The sequence below is a fragment of the Somniosus microcephalus genome, chromosome 4 (assembly GCF_052327205.1).
Source record: "Somniosus microcephalus isolate GS21.2 chromosome 4, FLI_Smic_1.0, whole genome shotgun sequence".
Classification (NCBI taxonomy): Eukaryota; Metazoa; Chordata; class Chondrichthyes; order Squaliformes; family Somniosidae; genus Somniosus; species Somniosus microcephalus.
In genome coordinates this window covers 77,303,236-77,322,823 of record NC_140990.1, presented here as the reverse complement: position 1 = coordinate 77,322,823, position 19,588 = coordinate 77,303,236, and the positions used below count along the sequence as shown (strand labels likewise).

Genomic DNA, 19,588 nt, shown 5'->3' with positions numbered 1-19,588 from the left:
AGGCCGCCTGCAGTCTCCTTCACTGAAAGTCAGCAGGCTTCCACCAGCCATGCTGCAGCCACTGGGGTAGCATTGCGTAGGAGCACTAGGACAGGCAAAGGCACATGGAAGACAGGCACTAAGAGAATGCACAAGGGTGATTAGTTTACGTTTGTATGCATTATGGCATGGTTTCATTTATAAATTTGGTTTGGAATGTTGCTTTTGTGGTGGCTTTTATTTTTGTATTGTGGCCAAGAGGACGATGTGATGGTCAGTGACAGAGGGAAGGTAAGGAGTAGAGGACTGTTGGTGAATGGGGAATTGGGGTTGCGGTTACTGGTTCTTCACATACAACCCAGGCAGAAAGGGACTGTCTAGGTTGCTGCTTCCCTCCCTCTTCCACCTCCTCCTCTTCCTCCTTCTGCTTCTCAGCTTCTCGTCTGATAGCTGGTGGCAAGGGCTGTCCCCTACTGATGGCAAGGTTGTGCAGCCAAGTACTGCAGGGCTCGTCCAGAGAGGTCCAGGCACCGGAATCGTTGCTTCAGCACGCCAATGGTCTGCTCTATCATATTTCTTGTGGCAACATTGCTCTCATTGTATGCATGCGACACATGTGTGTGCGGATTGCAAACCGGAGCCATGTCGTCAGTGGATAGCCCTCATCAACCAGTAGCCACCCTTTGATTTGTCGTGGTGGCTGAAATGCAGCCGGCACAGCGGATTGCCGCAGGCTGAAGGCATCATGGCTGCCAGGATATCGGGCATTGACCTGCAAGATGCAGTGCCCATGGTCACACACCAACTGGACGCTGTGGGAGTAGACATCCTTTCGGTTCCGGTGCATGGCAGAGATGCCATGCGGCACCTGCAAAGCAATGTATGTGCAGTCAATGGCACCCTGCACCATGGGGAAGCGTTCAACCCGAACAAACTCTCGTGCTCACTCTGCCTGCTTGTTTCGGGCAAGAGAGAATGAAATTAAAATGAAGTTAGTGTTGTGTATGTAATATGTGTGCTACTTTGAACCTATGGACAGGACTGCACTACTTGTTGGGCGTAGTGATACGCAGTACCACTCCTGGCCATAGGGGTATAAATAGTACTGTGGGTACTGATCCCCCTCAGTTCCCGCCTGTGGGCATGAAGTAAAGACCTATGTATAGTCCCTACCTCCAACCAGTAAAGACCTGTTTGAGTTATACGTTTAAGTCTTTGTGTTAATTGTTCAATACAATACACATACTTAACACTGGCGACGAGTCGGTTCGAACCCTGCGGCAGTTATTCCACAGCGGCTTCGTCCAAAGACAAGACGTTGAAGAGAGGTTCCAATCCTCAACACCCCACTGAAAACTGAAGGGCAGCAGAAATCCTGACAGCTTCCAGCGACTGGAAGCGACAGGCATTAGGACCCTGAAGCCTCCATAACCTCGTGGGTAAGCCAGAGCCCGGGAGGGCGCGAGCGGGTAAGCCAGAGCCCGGGAGGGAGTGAGCAAGAGCCGCCGAGCGGGTGAGCCAGAGGCCGGGAGCCGCTTCAAGCGGGAGGCGCTTAGCGGGCCAGCGATTGCACCGGTGATAAGGGCTGAGAACCGTTTCGGGCGGGCGGCGCACCAGCGATCGCACAGGAGATAAGAGCCGCAGTCGGGCTGAAAGTCAGCGATGAGAAGCGCGGGAAAACCGCCATTGAAGTGGGCGGGGAGAGCGAGAAGCGCGGGAAAGCCGCCATTTTTCACGGGAAAACCGCTGGGGAAGAAGGCAGAAGCGGGAAAACCGCCATTTTGTGGGCGGAGGACGACGGCAAGAGCGGGAAGCCGCCATCTTTGATAACAAGTAAATAAAATAAAATCTGAGAAATTGCAAATCTACAATGCCTAAACACGCGAATATTAGCACCTTTGATAGTGACCTCGAAGATTGGGCCATATATGTTGAAAGAGTAAAAAATTATTGTAAGGCCAATAAAATTCATGACCAAGATAAAGCTCTAACATTATTAAATTTAATGGGTGCGAAGACATACGGGCAATTGAAACACCTGTTATCACCAGATGAACCGGCGGATAAGACGTTCGATGAGATTGTTACTGTCCTGAAAGATCATCTAAACCCCACGCCGCTGATGCTAGCGGAACGATTTAAATTTTACGACAGAAGGCAGCTACAGCATGAAAGCAATGCTGATTATTTGCTGGAATTGCGTAAATTAGCAAAATATTGCCAGTTTGGAACGGGACTGACAGAGGCACTTCGAGACAAATTTGTGTGTGGTTTATTTAAACAGGATACACAAAAGCGACTGCTCGAGGAGAATGAGCTGACGCTTGAGAAGGCGGTCACTATGGCAGCAGCACACGAAGCCGCAGCGAGAGGCACGGCAGTAATGCAGCTACGGTCACCGGAGCTCAGTGCACACAAATTGGGTGTGAGTTCTGGCAAATGTTATCGTTGTGGAAAGACAACGCATGATCAGAACCAGTGTTGGTTTAAAAACCAAGAATGTAGAACTTGTGGTAGGCTTGGACATATAGCTAGAGTATGCAGGTCAGGGAAGAAGACCAGCAACAAGAAGTCACCGCAAGGAAAATACGCAAAGGTACACAAGGTGACCGAACAGGAGTCCGATTCAGACGCTAGCAGTAATGAACTGGCTAGCTTAAGAGTACTCAACGCTGGTAAGGGTGCAGACCTCCAGACAATTTGGGTCACTCTTCAAATAGAAGGAGTCCAAGTAAAACTGGAATTGGACACTGGATCGGCATTGACGGTCATAAATAAGAAAGATTACGGAAAGTTATTCCAACATGTTCCCCTACAGGATACGGGGATTATATTGAAAACATACACGGGGCAAAGAGTGTACCCCATCGGGAAAATAGAGGTTGCAGTGGTCCACAAGGGCGAAGACAGTCAAATAATGGACTTATATGTGATATCTGAAGGAGGTTCTCCACTACTAGGACGGGAGTGGATTAGGAAAATGAATATGGACTGGCATTTCCTACAAACAATAACGAGTGAGAACTCGGTGAAGATAGTCGGCCCAGACTCTGGAACGGATGATGGTAAGCCCAACTCAGGTGCAAAAGACAAAGTTTCAGCACAGAATTCCACTGAGCAACAACAACATAGTTTAACTGTGGATTCTGAGTCTGGCAAGTCTACTGATGTGCCCATTTCTGAGGGACACCGGGCTCGAACTCAACTCCATTTCAAACTACAACAGCAATTAGAACAAATGCTTCGCCGTTGTGAGCAAGAGTTGAATGCAACGAAAGAGTTCTTTGATATAGAGTTGGAGAATCTGGAAAGACAACAGAAGCAGCTGATGGAGAAAATGGAGCAGGAGCACACAAAACGTCTGATGTCAGAGGAGTTAACGGTCAGCCAACTCCTGCATATGCTGAAGGACAGGACTCTGAAATGGGAAAAACTTGAACACGAACTTCAATATTCAAAGGAAAGGGGTTCGGAGCTATCAAAGGTTATTGGAAGAGCTGAGGTGGCAACACAGACTGAGATGACTGCAACAGAGCAGCCCTTGGATGCCAAAAGTACGCTGACTCACGTCAACGTAGAACAACAGACCGCTGAAACAGCTGCTCCGGTAGAGGGATTGAATAGTCCGATCAATCAATCTCCAAAAGAAGTTGAAGTAGTAAAATCTCAAATGAGGTCATCAGTAAACGACTTGCTGAAAGCCCAGAAAAAGCTGGATGAAGAGGTACGCATGAAGAAGTCTCTTCAGGAAAGATGTCTGGACTTGGAACAAAAGCTGGCTAACGCCCAGCTGGGTATGGAGGAAATAGAAGACCCTCTCGCTGGCCTAGATCAGGACGACACCGAATATTACTATGTCCTGTCCTGCCCAACTTGTAACTTCGACTCCCACCATACAGAAATCATGGAGGAGCACCGAAAGTCTACAGAACATCGGGAGAAGGTGGCTCTACTACGGAAAAAGGAGGGAGAGAAGGAGGAACTGCGCATGCAGCTGGCAGCTGACAGTGGAGCCCAGAGAGTCTCCAAGAAGCAGAAAAGGAAAAGTCGAAACAGAAGATGACCCATCTGAACCATTATTACCTCTACCAGATCACACACGTGGTCCCTCCGAACGGAGCCAATTCAGTTCGGAAGTTCAAACTGTTAAATCCATGGAAGGACTATTGAATGAGTCACTCCAGCAACGTGAACCGACTCCACCACAGAGATTGAATCTGTGAACTGTTTTCCGCAGAGACTGAATCTGTGATCTGTTTTGACATGAAGTTATCTATGTTATTCTGTTATGTAAACCTGAAGTTATATATGTATATATGTTATTACGTTATGTTAAATGGGGAGATGACTGTAAAGCTAGGAAGGGAGGAATGTTGTGTATGTAATATGTGTGCTACTTTGAACCTATGGACAGGACTGCACTACTTGTTGGGCGTAGTGATACGCAGTACCACTCCTGGCCATAGGGGTATAAATAGTACTGATCCCCCTCAGTTCCCGCCTGTGGGCATGAAGTAAAGACCTATGTATAGTCCCTACCTCCAACCAGTAAAGACCTGTTTGAGTTATACGTTTAAGTCTTTGTGTTAATTGTTCAATACAATACACATACTTAACAGTTAGCTCTCACTGAATGGAGAGACCTCCGTTATGTAACAGTGGATGGCAAACTGCGAGATGTTGCTAATATCTCCAGCTCCAGCCTGGAAGGTGTAACCGATTTCTGCAGTGGTCAATTTCCTACAGGCCCTGCCACAATCGCCAATTACAGTAAGTGGTTTTGCCCCGCCCGTAGCGAGCACGCAAACCCCCTTGCTACAAGCTCTGGACGACAGGGATTACTGAGGACAGACTGGACCACGGACAGCATTTTCGGGCTCACCCGTACAGTGTTTATTAAGGTTGACAAAACCACTCCACTCGCATACAGTACGAGTGGTGTGAACACAACAGTACAGTTTAAAACAGTACAACCCTGACTTGTCCAACAAGCCCCTGCCGTGCTGACTTACCACGGCCTAAAAACACCCTCCCGTGAACGAAACTATCACAGGACCCTTCCAACGCTAAACCCCCTCTGCTTTGGTAGGAACGTACAGGCACCCCCTCACACAGCTAAGTGATCTTGTGGGTGTGCAGGCTTGGCAATGCTCACCTAGATTACCCTTGATCTTGCTCGCAGCTTCCTCCCGTACGTCTCGGCTGCCTGGTTCCGTACCGGCCTTGCGGCATGCGAGTCCCAGTCTGAGTCAATGTCCATCTCATTGGAAGAGCAAGGCTCAGCTCCTCTTGACGTTCTGTTGTGGAGAGGGCAGAGAGAGCGAGCTATCCAAAACGGCTCTCTGATCTACCCCTCCAACACACAGACCGCTGTCTGTGGTTTTAATGGACACATGGCCTCACATAAATAGTTTCCAAGCCTCCTCCCAGGTTTGGATGGTTTAGATCTCCTTTCGATCTCCCAGCCGATTTAACTTAACGAGCTCATCTTCTTCAGAAACAATGAGTCGCCAGCCTTGGGAGTGGGCCTCTCAGGCCATTGTCCCCAAGGACAGTCCGTTGCCATACCAATGGAACCTGGTTACGTCAGCCACCTTCAGCTCCAGTGTTTTTCCACAGCTACCCCCCCCCCACAAACAACCTGTCCAGTTTTTAATAAGGGTATATGTTCATAATCTAAAACTCCGTGGAGTCTGCACCGACTGCTACAAAGGAGCCAGATGCATACGAGTTCATCGCCGTGCTCAGCTTCACAGCCACTGGCAATGAGGTCCTTGCTCTGCTCTGAGGTTGCAGTTGTGGCTGCAGCAATTGGCAGATTTCAGTGAGGATCTCCTTAGTGAAGCGCAGACATCTCACACGCTGTTCCTCGCTTTAGGTTCAGGTAGGAGAATTGCTCTCTGACCATCCTGGGCGGACATGGCCTCGTGCTGAGAGACCTTCCACCCCTCCTCTTACTCCCTGTTCTAGCAACTTGTCCTGCTCTGCGAGGCCTCTGCTCAGTCTCCCAGTCATGGTCTATTCCAAGAGGAAAGCCAACTGGTACACCCATGTCTGGGATCAACTGGTTTGTGCAAAAGCCTTGAAGTCAACAAAAAGTACTTCAGCACCTGCCGCATCACTCCCTGTAGACTTTTGAAACTTGAAACAACAATAGAAAGCACCGAAAACATGTAGAATTGTAGCAAAAGCCAGAAAAAAATTCAACCAGCAACTAACCTGCAAGTAGTTGATGATCCCTTTAAATAGCACTGGTTGGGGTTGGGGGGGGGGGGGGTGGGGGGGGGTGGTGGAGGGGGGCGGGGTCCTTCCTGCTGCTTAACACATGTTCAGCAGTGCGAGCTTAAGGGAGGGCATTGGCCGAACGTTGAGCTCCAAAATGGCAGCGCTGGCATCAAATCAGCTTCGCAGGCTGATTGACGTCATGATCTGCCTGCTCTGCATACTTCCAGTGGGCATTAACTGTGCACGTGCCACGCCTTCACCAAGATGCCGTCCGGTCCGCTTTGTATCAGAAGTGTGCGCGTGCGCTGCGGACGCCATTTTGGATCCCTAACGGCACTCGTAGCACCCAAAAAAAGGCGCTTCTGAGCGCTATCTCTTGCCCACTGTATATTATCCACAGGCAATATGGTAGTAAAAAGAGAAAGCAGAAATGTCAGACAACAAAAATTGAACAGGGGCTGGAGGATTAAACTGGAAAAGTTCTGCCTGTCTAAAAGACGACTACAAGGATCAAAGTGATGGAAACCACTCAAGTTCTCAACTAGCTCGCATGCAAAGTCTGAAGGCTTTCTTGTGCATAACAGTCAAACGGTGAATGCAAAAGTTCTTTTTTTCTTCTATGCAATTGAATCCATAGGGTGGTCCAAATATTTCCTGCACTTTGAGGACTGTGCTTTTATTATTATTGAAACATTCACAACAATCTCAGCCGTGATAAAGGTTGTTCTGAAGTATTTTCTTAAAAAATATTGATACATCTGACTGAATGTAAATCCTTCAACTTTAATCCAGCAAACGCAGTCATCACAATGTCATATAAAGACCCAACAAGAGGGGAATTTATATAGCGCCTTTCACAACCTCAGGATGTCCCAAAGCACTTTACAACAACAATGATGTATTTATATAGCACCTTTAACGTAGTAAAACGTCACAAGGCGTTGCACATGAGTATTTTAAGACAAAAAATTTGACACTGAGCCACATAAGGATAAATTAGGGCAGGTGACCAAAAGCTTGGTCAAAGAGGTAGGTTTTAAGGAGCGTACTAAAGGAGGAAAGAGAGGTAGCGAGGCGGAGAGGTTTAGGTAGGGAATTCCAGAGCTTAGGGCCCAGGCAACAGAAGGCATGGCCAATTAAGTACTTTTGAAGTGTAGTCACTATTGTAATGCAGGAAACGTGGCACCCAATAAGCGCACAGTAAGCTCCCACAAACAACAATTAAATGAATGACCAGATTGTCTGTTTCTCAGGTGTTCAATGAGAGGTAAATATGACCGGGACACTGGGAGAACTCCCCATCTCTTTTGGAATAGTGCCGTAGGACCTTTTACGTCCACCTGAGAGAGGTTTAACATCTCATCTGAAAGATGGCACCTCCGACAGTGCAGCGATCCCTCAATACTGCAATGAAGTGTAAACCTAGACTATGTGCACAAAAACATTGCTGTTTCAACACAAACTAGCACCAGTAACCATCATTAAAAGGTATTTAAAGATGGTGTTGATGAAGTATTCCTTTTATCAATTCAATCAAATCTTCAATCACCACAGCAGTGGAGAGGTAGGCTTAGCTCTATTCAGTTAGTAATTTGAATCATCAGTTGAGAGTTATTTTTTCATAAAAGCAGAGAATGCATTGAAATGCTTATAAACAATTGAATATTTATGACATTATTCGCTACAAGAGAAACAATTTTGCAGCACAACTGCAGAATACATTTACTGTACAAGATTCTTTCTGCTCGAAGTTGCCTGCTGCACCACAGTAATTATTCTTAAAGATCTGAAATCGACCATTCCAACCTGTACTTTTATAGGCATCCTGCAGCAAATGGTATGATTTCCTAAATATGTGAAATAAATGCAGAAAATGATGGAAATACTCAACTGGTCAGGCAACACCTGTGGAGAGAGAAACAAAGCTAACGTTTCAGGTCGATGACCTTTCACTAGAATTGTTTCAGGTTATCGACCTGAAACGTTAACTTTGTTTCTCTCTCCACAGGTGTTGCCTGACCAGTTAAATATTTCTAGCATTTTCTGTTTTTATTTCAGATTTCCAGCATCTGCAGTATTTTGCTTTTTAATTACTGTAAAATAAATGAACTGATCTGAAAATAATTTAAGGGGATACAACAGAAAATCACTTGTCAGTAATATGGGATCTGGACTCTCAGAAACAGAAAACCTCAAGACCAGAAAAAGCCAGGCGGAAATGTTTTGCTTTCACTGCCCCAGTGGTAACCTGGCAGGATGGATCACCCACCCGTTGGAGCACCCGCTTGATTTTCATTCCATTGAAATCAACAGAATGAAAATTGGACAGTGTCTGTAAAGGGGAGGTGATCCACTCCTCCATAGCTCCATTGAATCCGTTTTCCTGCTGTCCTTGCAGTTGTAATCAGTGATGGATTTCTCTTCAAGATGCTTGTCCAATTTGAGCTTAGAGATCAAACCTACTTGTCCCTACAACCTCCCATGGTAAGCTATTCCAAAAACTGACCATCTTCACAGTTAAGTAATGCTTTCTTACATCTCACTTGAGTCTTCCCTTTTTCAGCTTATACTAATGCACACTTGTTCATTATTAAGGAAACAGTAACAGAGCATTTGGATAAACATAATTTAATCAGACAGAGTCAGCATGGTTTTATGAAGGGGAAGTCATGTTTGACAAATTTGCTCAAATTCTTTGAGGATGTAACATACAGGGTGGATAAAGGGGAACCAGTGGATGTAGTGTATATGGACTTCCAAAAGGCATTTGACAAGGTGCCACACAAAAGATTACTGATCAAGATAAAAAATCACGGGATTGGGGGTAATATACTGGCATGGGTGGAAGATTGGCTATCTAACAGAAAACAAAGAGTTGGGATAAATGGTTCATTCTCGGGCTGGCAATCAGTAACTAGTGGTGTTCCGCAGGGGTCAGTGCTGGGTCCCCAACTCTTTACAATCTATATTAATGATTTGGAGGAAGGGACCGAGTGCAACGTATCCAAGTTTGCCGACGATACAAAGATGGGAGGGAAAGCAGTGAGTGAGGAGGACATAAAAAACCTGCAAAAGGACATAGACAGTCTAATGAGTGGGCAGAGATTTGGCAGATGGAATATAATATTGGAAAGTGTGAGGTTATGCACTTTGGCAGAAAAAAATCAAAGAGCAAGTTATTATCTAAATGGAGAGAAACTGCAAAGTGCTACAGTACAAAGGGATCTGGGGGTCCTGGTGCATGAAACACAGAAGGTTAGTATGCAGGTACAGCAGGTGATCAGGAAGGCCAATGGAATCTTGGCTTTTATTGCAAGGGGGATGGAGTATAAAAGCAGGGAAGTCTTGCTGCAGTTATACAGGGTATTGGTGAGGCCACACCTGGAATACTGCGTGCAGTTTTGGTTTCGATATTTAAGAAAAGACATACTTGCTCTCGAGGCGGTTCAGAGAAGGTTCACTCGGTTGATTCCGGAGATGAGGGGGTTGACGTATGAGGAAAGGTTGAGTAGGTTGGGCCTCTACTTATTGGAGTTCAGAAGAATGAGGGGCGATCTTATCGAAACATATAAGATTGTGAGGGGGCTTGATCGGGTGGATGCGGTGAGGATGTTTCCACTGATGGGTGAGACTACAACTAGGGGGCATAATCTTAGAATAAGGGGCTGCCCTTTCAAAACTGAGATGAGGAGAAACTTCTTCACTCAGAGGGTAGTAAATCTATGGAATTTGCTACCCCAGAGAGCTGTGGAAGCTGCAACATTAAATAGATTTAAAACGGAGATAGACAGTTTCCTAGCTGATAAGGGAATTAGGGGTTACGGGGGGAGGGCAGGGAAGTGGACGTGAGTCTAGATTCAGATCAGCCATGATCCTATTGAATGGCAGAGCAGGCCCGAGGGGCCGTATGGCCTACTCCTGCTCCTACTTCTTATATTCTTATGTTCTGCAATCCTGCACCAAATCAAACAGTCCTGACTGATCCTCTATATCCCTGAGCCTTATTGATGCACCTCAATAACTTCAAGGCTCAAAGTTAACTGGATAAAACTAGGCTTTTATTAGCAAAGAAAGATGCCTGTGTCTTCACCTAGCATTCTGCTGCAAGACAAGCCTGGGCTTGTCTTAAGTAGGGCCAGGTATGGGCGGAGCCGACACACCCAATGGGGAGAAAGGGGGCGGTGCACTATATACAATACAAGGTAAAAACACAGGAGCAGGCAATACGATATATGTAGTTAAATACAGAGTCTGATGAATGACATATTTCATCACACTTATTAATTTGAATAATTTCACTATATTCCTCCTCAATTGTCTCCTCGCCAACAAGAAAAGCCCTAGTTCTGCAAATTTATACGTATGTTTTAATCCCTGATTTCCTAATCAGCTCTACTCTGCGCCTTTTCAAGGTCAGGTACATCTTCCCTGTAGTAACGCTTCAGGAACTGCACACAATACTCCCACAAGTGTGAATTGATTAGCACTCTATATAGTGACAGCATAACCGCCTTTGATCGACATTCTATTAAAATATTTACACAAGCTAACAATGTTCCCCGTAACTTTTTTTTGGCTGCGCAGGCTGTGAGGCCCATTCACAGATTCGCACATGCTTGAACTTTAACATTGCAAAAGCCAGTCCTGGGCAGTGCAGGACCGACAGAGAGCTGCGCAGCCGCACAGCTTATAGGGAACGTTGTGACTTAACATACCATTTGTTTTCTTGACACCAGCCAGATGTTGGCTTGATGTTTTGAAAGATCAATCTACTATGACCCCAGATCCCTTTCCGATTGAGTCCTGCAATTCCTCTGCTTATTTCACATCCCATGTGGCGTGAGAATAATGTGGTTATCAGGTAATCTCCCAAAATTGTTCATCTCTGTAAGCTATGGACAACATCAATAAGGTGAATTTAATAGATATTAATCAAAGGTTATTAGAAGATAAGTAAGAGGAAGATAGCCATAAGTACCTGAGTTACTAAAGAAGTCGTATTATGCTTCCCAGTAGCAGTTGTCTTTGGCTAGGCTGGGTAAAAATAACTGCACAGCAACTCACAGTAAATATGCAGATATGTCATGACTTGCATCCTGTTCCAGTACAGCTACAACACTGGCATCTACCTGACAAAGTGAAAAATTGCCCAAGTATGTCCTGTCCACAAAAAACATGACAAATCCAACCCGGCTAATTACCGCCCCATCAGTCTACTCTCAATCATCAGCAAAGTGATGGAAGGTGTCGTCAACAGTGTTATCAAGCGGCATTTACTCACCGATGCTCAGTTTAAGTTCCGCCAGGGCCACTCGGCTCAAGACCTCACTACAGCCTTGGTCTAAACATGGACAAAAGAGCTGAATTCTAGAGATGCAGTGAGAGTGACTGCCCTTGACATTAAGGCAGCATTTGACTGAGTGTGGCATCAAGGAGCCCTAGTAAAATTGAAGGCAATGGGAATCAGGGGGTAATCGCTCCACTGGCTAGAGTCATATCTAGCACAAAGGAAGATGGTTGTGGTTGTTGGAGGCGGAGGACATCGCTGCAGGAGTTCCTCAGGACATTGTCCTAGGCCCAACCATCTTCAGCTGCTTTATCAATGACCTTCCCTCCAGCATGAGCTCAGAAGTGGGTTGTTTGCTGATGATTGCATATTGTTTTCATTCGCAGCTCCTCCGATAATGAAGCAGTCCATGCTCGCATGCACAAGACAACATTCAGGCTTGGGCTGATAAGTGGCAAGTAACATTCATGCCACATAAGTGCTCGGCAATAACCATCTTCAACAAGAGAGAGTCTCGCCACATCTCCATGACATTCAACAGGATTATCATCGCCAAATCCCCCACCATCAACATCCTGGGGGTCACCATTGACCAGAAACTTAACTGGACCAGCCACATAAATACTGTGGCAACAAGAGCAGGTCAGAGGCTGGGTATTATACAGTCAGAGTTGTACAGCACAGAAAGAGGCCCTTCAGCCCATCGTGTCCACGCCGGCCATCAAGCCCTGTCTATTCTAATCCCATTTTCCAGCACTTGGTCCGTAGCCTTGTATGCTATGGCGTTTCAAGTGCTCATCTAAATGCTTCTTGAATGTTGTGAGGGTTCCTGCCTCTACCACCCTTTCAGGCAGTGAGTTCCAGATTCCAACCACCCTCTGGGTGAAAAAGTTTTTCCTCAAATCCCCTCTAAACCTCCTGCCCCTTACCTTGAAACTATGTCCCCTGGTTATTGACCCCCCTACTAAGGGGAAAAGTTCCTTTCTATCTACCCTATCTATGCCCCTCATAATTTTGTACACCTCAATCAGGTCCCCCCTCAGCCTTCTCTGCTCCAAGGAAAACAACCCCAGCCTGTCCAGTCTCTCTTCATAGCTGAAGCACTTTAGCCCAGGTAACATCCTGGTGAATATCCTCTGCACCCTCTCCAATGCAATCACATCCTTCCTATAGTGTAGCGACCAGAACTGCACACAGTATTCCAGCTGTGGCCTAACTAGCGTTTTGTACAGCTCCATCATAACTTCCCTGCTCTTATATTCTATGCCTCGGCTAATGAAGGCAAGTATCCCATATGCCTTTTTAACCACCTTATCTACCTGTCCTGCTGCCTTCAGGGATCTATGTACATGCACACCAAGGTCCCTCTGATCCTCTGTCCTTCCTAGGGTCCTACCACTCATTGTGTATTCCCTTGCCTTGTTAGTCCTCCCAAAATGCATCACCTCACACTTTTCAGGGTTAAATTCCATTTGCCACTGTTCTGCCCATCTGACCAACCCGTCTATATCGTCCTGTAGCCTGAGGCTTCCCTCTTCGCTATTTACTACCCCACCAATTTTCGTGTCATCTGCGAACTTACTGATCATACCTCCTACATTCATATCTAAATCATTAATGTACACTACAAACAGCAAAGGACCCAGCACCGATCCCTGCGGTACACCACTGAACACAAGCTTCCAGTCACAAAAACAACCTTCGACCATCACCCTCTGCTTCCTGCCACTAAGCCAATTTTGGATCCAATGTGCCAAGTTGCCCTGGATCCCATGGGCTCTTACCTTCTTGACCAGTCTCCCATGCAGGACTTTGTCAAAAGCCTTACTGAAGTCCATGTAGACCACATCAACTGCACTACCCTCATCCACACACCTAGTCACCCCCTTGAAAAATTCAATCAAATTGGTCAGACATGATCTTCCCCTGATAAAGCCATGCTGACTATCCTTGATTAATTCTTGCCTCTCCAAGTGGAGACTAATTCTGTCCTTCAGAACTTTTTCCAATAATTTCCCTACCACTGATGTTAGACTCACTGGCCTGTAATTCCCTGGTTTATCCCTACTACCCTTCTTGAATAATGGTACTACGTTAGCTGTTCTCCAGTCCTCTGGCACCTCCCCTGTGGCCAGAAAGGTTCTGAAAATTTGTGTCAGAGCCCCTGCAATCTCCTCCCTTGCCTCACACAGCAGCCTGGGATACATCTCGTCCGGGCCTGGGGATTTATCCACTTTTAAGCCCGCTAAAACCGCTAGTACCTCCTCCCTCTCGATACTAATTTGTTTAAGTATATCACAATCTCCCTGCCTGATTTCTATGCCTACATCGTCCTTCTCCATAGTGAACACAGATGCAAAATATTCATTTAAAACCCCACCTACATCTTCTGGCTCTACACACAGATTGCCACTTTGGTCCCTAATGGGCCCTACTCTTTCCCTGGTTACCCTCTTGCCCTTAATATACTTATAAAACACCTTGGGATTTTCCTTTATTTTGCCCGCCATTGTTATTTCATGCCCCCTCTTTGCTCTCCTAATTTCTTTTTTAAGTACCCCCCTGCACTTTCTACACTCCTCTAGGGCTTCCACTGTTTTTAGTCCTTTGTACCTGCCAAAAGCCTCCCTTTTTTCCCTAATCCATTCTTGTATATCCCTTGACATCCAGGGTTCCCTGCGCTTGTTGGTCCCACCCTTGACCTTTACGGGAACATGTTGCCATTGTACTCTCTCTATTTCCTTTCTGAAAGACTCCCACTGCTCTGATGTGGATTCTGCAGCGAGTGTCTCACCTCCTGATTCCCCAAAGCCTTTCCACCATCTAAAAGGCACAAGTCAGCAGTGTGATAAAATACTCTCCACTTGCCTGAAAGAGTGCAACAATACTCAAGAGGCTTGGCTGCAGTGTGTACCATCTACAAGATGCACTGCAGCAACTCCCCCAAGACTTCTTCGACAGCAGTTCCCAAACCCGCGGCCTCTTCCACCTAGAAGGACAAGGGCAGCAGGCGCACGGGAACACCACCACCTGCAAGTTCCCCTCCAAGTCACACACCATCCTGACTTAAAATTATATCGCCGTTCCTTCATTGTCGCTGGGTCAAACTCCTGGAACTCCCTCCCTAACAGCACTGTGGGAGGACCTTCACCACACGGATGGCAGTGGTTCAAGAAGGCAGCTCACCACCACTTTCTCAAGGGCAATTAGGGATGGGCAATAAATGCTGGCCTTGCCAGCGACATCCACATCCCATGAATAAATTTTAAAAAATGATGGATGACAGTCCACTAGCAGTTTCAACAGAACAGGCACTTACTGCTTCATTTATGACAAACTCCCTAAACATACTCAGTCAATATCGCTCAGTCATATTGCTGCTCCCCCCATACATACTAATGGAGTCAGCAGGGCAGCCAAAGTCATCAGCTGGATGGAGCAGCAACTGGATCAGTTTGGAGGTTTGGGCTTGTTAGCTACATAAGAAATGGTAGATTAAAAACAGCAGAAGCAGTAGTTGGCATGGCAGAAATCGTGATTATCAGGGTTATTCATGCGTTCATGAAATTCAATTGAGGAAAAGTGAAAACACAAAACAGTGTAAATCATTTGCTTTCTATACAGTACATTGATCACGTCGAGAGGACGAGGCATAGCTTTTGCCAGGAGTGAGACATTTACAGGTCTGGCAAGGAATGGGCTGTCAGGAAGGGATGCGATGTGTATAATTGAACACATGGTCATTCAATATGCAGATAAGCGACACTTGACTATATTTATGTTTCAAGATTTAAAAACATTCAATATCAACAGTGATTTTATTTTCAATTACTTCTAACTTACACCACTCTGTTATTTTTAACATCCTTGATCAAACTCTAGAATTAGGGTTTTGTTTCCACAAAAAAATTCCATGAAGGGTTTCTGTGTTATAAAATAGCAGGGCACTAGTTACACTACAAAAGTAGAAGAAATACAGAGTGATGTCACTGTGTTTCTGTAATAAGCAGAGTGTTCTTATCTAATAGGATAACCCATAGAATGGATTCCTGGACTAAATGCACATTAAGCAACAAATGCATCTACTTTTACGGAAAAGTGGTTCTTTCCAGAACATGACTATATTTTGTTGTGACGCGGGTGCATTTAGAGCACCGATATTGTATATGGAGATCTTGAATGTCTTGTCTGTGTGCTAACGTTCCACCCAGTAAAAGGCTGTTTATTAAGGTCACATCAAACACTTCTCACCCTGGACTGCAAGCAATTCAGTTCGTTAGTACGTGAAATTAATAATTTATTTCTTCTTCAATTTAACAGGTCAAAAGCATAAAATGATGGTGAGTTATTCAAAAGCTAGCTAAACAGATTTTTGAAGCTCATTAAGGTGAGAAATTGGATTACTAGGGCATAAATAATTAGGCATTCAGCAATCTTTACAGATATAGCGTGTGGTAGATGTAGATTAAAAATTCTTCTGTTCTGCTCCAACACTGGGGGAAGATTTCCTCTTTCACTATTTGTGAAATTGTAAACAAGAGTGTAAAAAATGCAATTATGATTGTACAACAAATAGCAAAAAATAACTCAGCCCCAAATATGTTGTAACCCTATTCAGGAGAACACCCTTCACTGCACCAGCGTGAGTTTTTCTATTTCAGATACGACTTATACTTCTCCATTTTAGTGAGCTTGCCCAGTTTGACAGTTTTGTGCTGCCGATTTGCAGCATAGCCTGCGCAGGTTCAAACACTTATACAGGCAAGAGAGATCATTCTAATCCCATCAGTCTACACTGGACTCAAAAATGAAGTGAGAACACAACATTCTAACCTGCGGCAACGTCACGATTCGGTAAAACCAACGTTTACAAGTTCCTCTAAATCTATATGTCTGATGTACTTACCAGTAAATATTTATACATTTTTTGTCTCAAGGCTATTAATCTCTTTTTTTGCTAATTGAATAATAATTTACTGGTCGGCAGGGTCACAAGAAGTGGAATAATTACATTAATAATTCAAGTAGCCATTTGGGTTCATGTGGAGCCTCACTTTAATCATTAGTGTTTAAATTCTAACAACTCTCAGGGATTTCTTTCCCCTACGGATAAGAGTTAATCATATTATCATTCAGTTATAACGGCCCATTTTTTAATAGTAAGAGAGTATTAAAAAATTGCAATAATAATCCAATGCCGAATTTGCTGCACTCAGCCAACAATTCACAAACATTGATTTGAAGTAACTTTCTATGTACCGCATAGAATAAATTTAGTGAGAACGAGGTTTCTTCCCCCTCATAATAACATAAGCGAATGCATATGGAACATCTGTCCAACTGATACAACAAGCAATAATCTCATTTTGGAGTTAAACTAACACTCACCTGGTGTGGTGTTAAAATCAAGAATGCGATGAGGAGACTGCAGCAGGTCAGAATTACTGGGCGATGAGCTGCTGCTTACAGGCAGTGCAGGTGCAACATGTCTAGACTGCTTCAGCCCTACTATGTTGTCGTCCTGGGACTGACCAATACAAATATCACTAAGAAGCAATAGAAACACAAGTAAATAATGGATCAATGTTGCAAATCTTAAACCACAAATCTGATATTAAAAAAAATATCACATAGTATTTACAGCACAGAAACAGGCCATTTGGCACAACAGGTCCAAGCCGGTGTTTATGCTCCACACGAGCTTCCTCTCACCTTACTTCATCTCACCCTATCAACATATCCTTCTATTCCTTTCTTCCTCATGTACTTACCTAGCTTCCCCTTAAATTCATCAATGCTATTCGCTCAACTACTCCATGTGGTAGCAAGTTCCACATTCTAATTACTCTCTGAATAACAAAGTTTAATGATTATCTTATTGGCCCAGAAATTCGGGTCTCCACGGGTGAGTACGCACGGGGTACTCACCCGTAAGCCCAATGGAACTGCCGGTTTCCTACATGCACTGCGAATGCGCGGGAAACCGGCACTTCCGTTCCCCTGAAAGCAGGGGTTCAGAGGTCGAACGCGTGCGCGGGAGAGGCTGCGCGTGCGCATCGAACTTCGGGTTTTTTTGCAGGTTTTCCCGGGAGGGTAAGTCTCCAGAAGTTAGACATGTAAAAAGCAGGCGTAAGGCCCGCTTTTTACAAGGTAAGTGGTGAACTAATTAAAATTAAAACATTTTTTCCACCGGTTTATTATTTTTAAAAACTTTAAAGAAAGGTAAGTTTATTTTTAGCCCCGTTAGAAAATAAAATTATTTTTTTCAAAAATTTAAGTTATTGTTTCAAATAGTTATTTCATGTAATTTATAGTTTATTTTAAAAATGTGATTTAAAAATTTTTTTATTTGAACATTTAGTGATGTTTTGGGGCCCGTAGTATTTCTGAGTTGGACAGCACTTCCTGTCAATCTTATGAATGGAGCATTCCCTGCTCCGATTGGCTCCCCATGGTCCACGTGATCCCAAGGGACGCATCGAACTAACTGCGCCCCTGGGATACACAAGCACTGCGCGCCAGCAGCTGGACCAGGCCCCGGATCGGAATTCCACGGGGGCCCACAGCTCAACGGCCGGCGTGCAAGGTAAGTGCAGGTCGGAGGCTTGCACCCGCGGGAAGCCCCCGACCCGAATTTCTGGGCCAATATTTATGGCCCCTAGTTTTGGACTCCCCCACAAGTGGAAACGTCTTCTCTACAACTACCCAATCAAACCCCTTCTTAATTTTAAAGACCTTCATCAGGTCACCTCTCAACCTTCTCTTTTCTAGAGAAAAGAGTCCCAAGATGGTTCAGTCTTTGCTGATAATTATAACCTCTCAGTTCTTGTATCATCCTTGGAAATCATTATTGAACCTTCCTCAGTGCCTGTATACCCTTTTGGGAAATGGAGGCCAGAACTGAGCACAGTGCTCGAATTGTGATCTGACCAAGGTTCTACATAAGTTTAACATAACTTTCCTGCTTTTGAATTCTATTCCTCTAGAAATGAACCAGAGTTTTGTTTAATTTTTTTTAATGGCAGCTGTATCTGATTCTACTTCTTTTAAACTGTCAGCAACTTTTAATTCATACTTGCAAAGTCATTACTAGCAGTACATTCATTAGTTTTTCCTACATTGATACATCCACAATCTCTAATATAAAGCACATATGGCAACTTTGTTTACATAGAAACATAGAAGATAGGAGCAGGAGTAGGCCATTTGGCCCCTCGAGCCTGCTCCGCCATTCAATGAGATCATGGCTGATCATCCAAATTCAGTACCCTGTCCCTGCCTTCTCCCCATATCCCTTGATCCGTTTAGCCTTAAGAAATATATCCAACTCTTTCTTGAATATATTTAATGAACTGGCCTCCACCGCCCTCTGTGGCAGAGAATTCCACAGGTTCACCACTCTCTGGGTGAAGAAATTCCTCCTCATTTCAGTCCTAAATGGCCTACCCCTTATCCTTAGACTATGACCCCTGGTTCTGGACTCCCTGGCCATCAGAAACATCCTTCCTGCATCTAGTCTGTCCAGACCTGACAGAATTTTATAGGTTTCGATGAGATCCCCTCTCAATCTTCTAAACTCCAGTGAGTATAAGCCCAATCGACACAATCTCTCCTCATACGTCATTCCTGCCATCCCAGGTATCAGCCTGGTGAATCTTCGCTGCACTCCCTCCATGGCAAGAACATCCTTCCTCAGGTAAGGCGACCAAAACTCAAGGTGCGGCCTCACCAAGGCCCTGTACAACTGTAGCAAGACATCCTTGTTCCTGTACTCGAACCCTCTTGCTACGAAGGCCAACATACCATTTGCCTTCTTAACCGCCTGCTGCACCTGCATGCTTACCTTCAGCGACTGGTGCACAATAACACCCAGGTCTCTTTGCACTTCCCCTTCTCCCAATCTATTGCCATTCAAATAATAATCTGCCTTCCTGTTTTTGCCAACAAAGTGGATAACCTCACATTTATCTACATTATAGTGCATTTGCCATGTTTCTGCCCAATCACCCAACCTGTCCAAATCGTACTGGAGTTTCACAACATCCTCCTCACAGCTTACCCTCCCACGCAGCTTTGTGTCGTCTGCAAATTTGGAGA

At 45.0% G+C, this 19,588-nt stretch overlaps 1 pseudogene; it reads right to left on the bottom strand.

Annotated features, from left to right (window-relative positions):
* The window catches only part of LOC147119287 (rap guanine nucleotide exchange factor 2-like), a 127,450-nt pseudogene that overhangs the window by 79,013 nt on the left and 28,849 nt on the right, over nt 1-19,588 (bottom strand).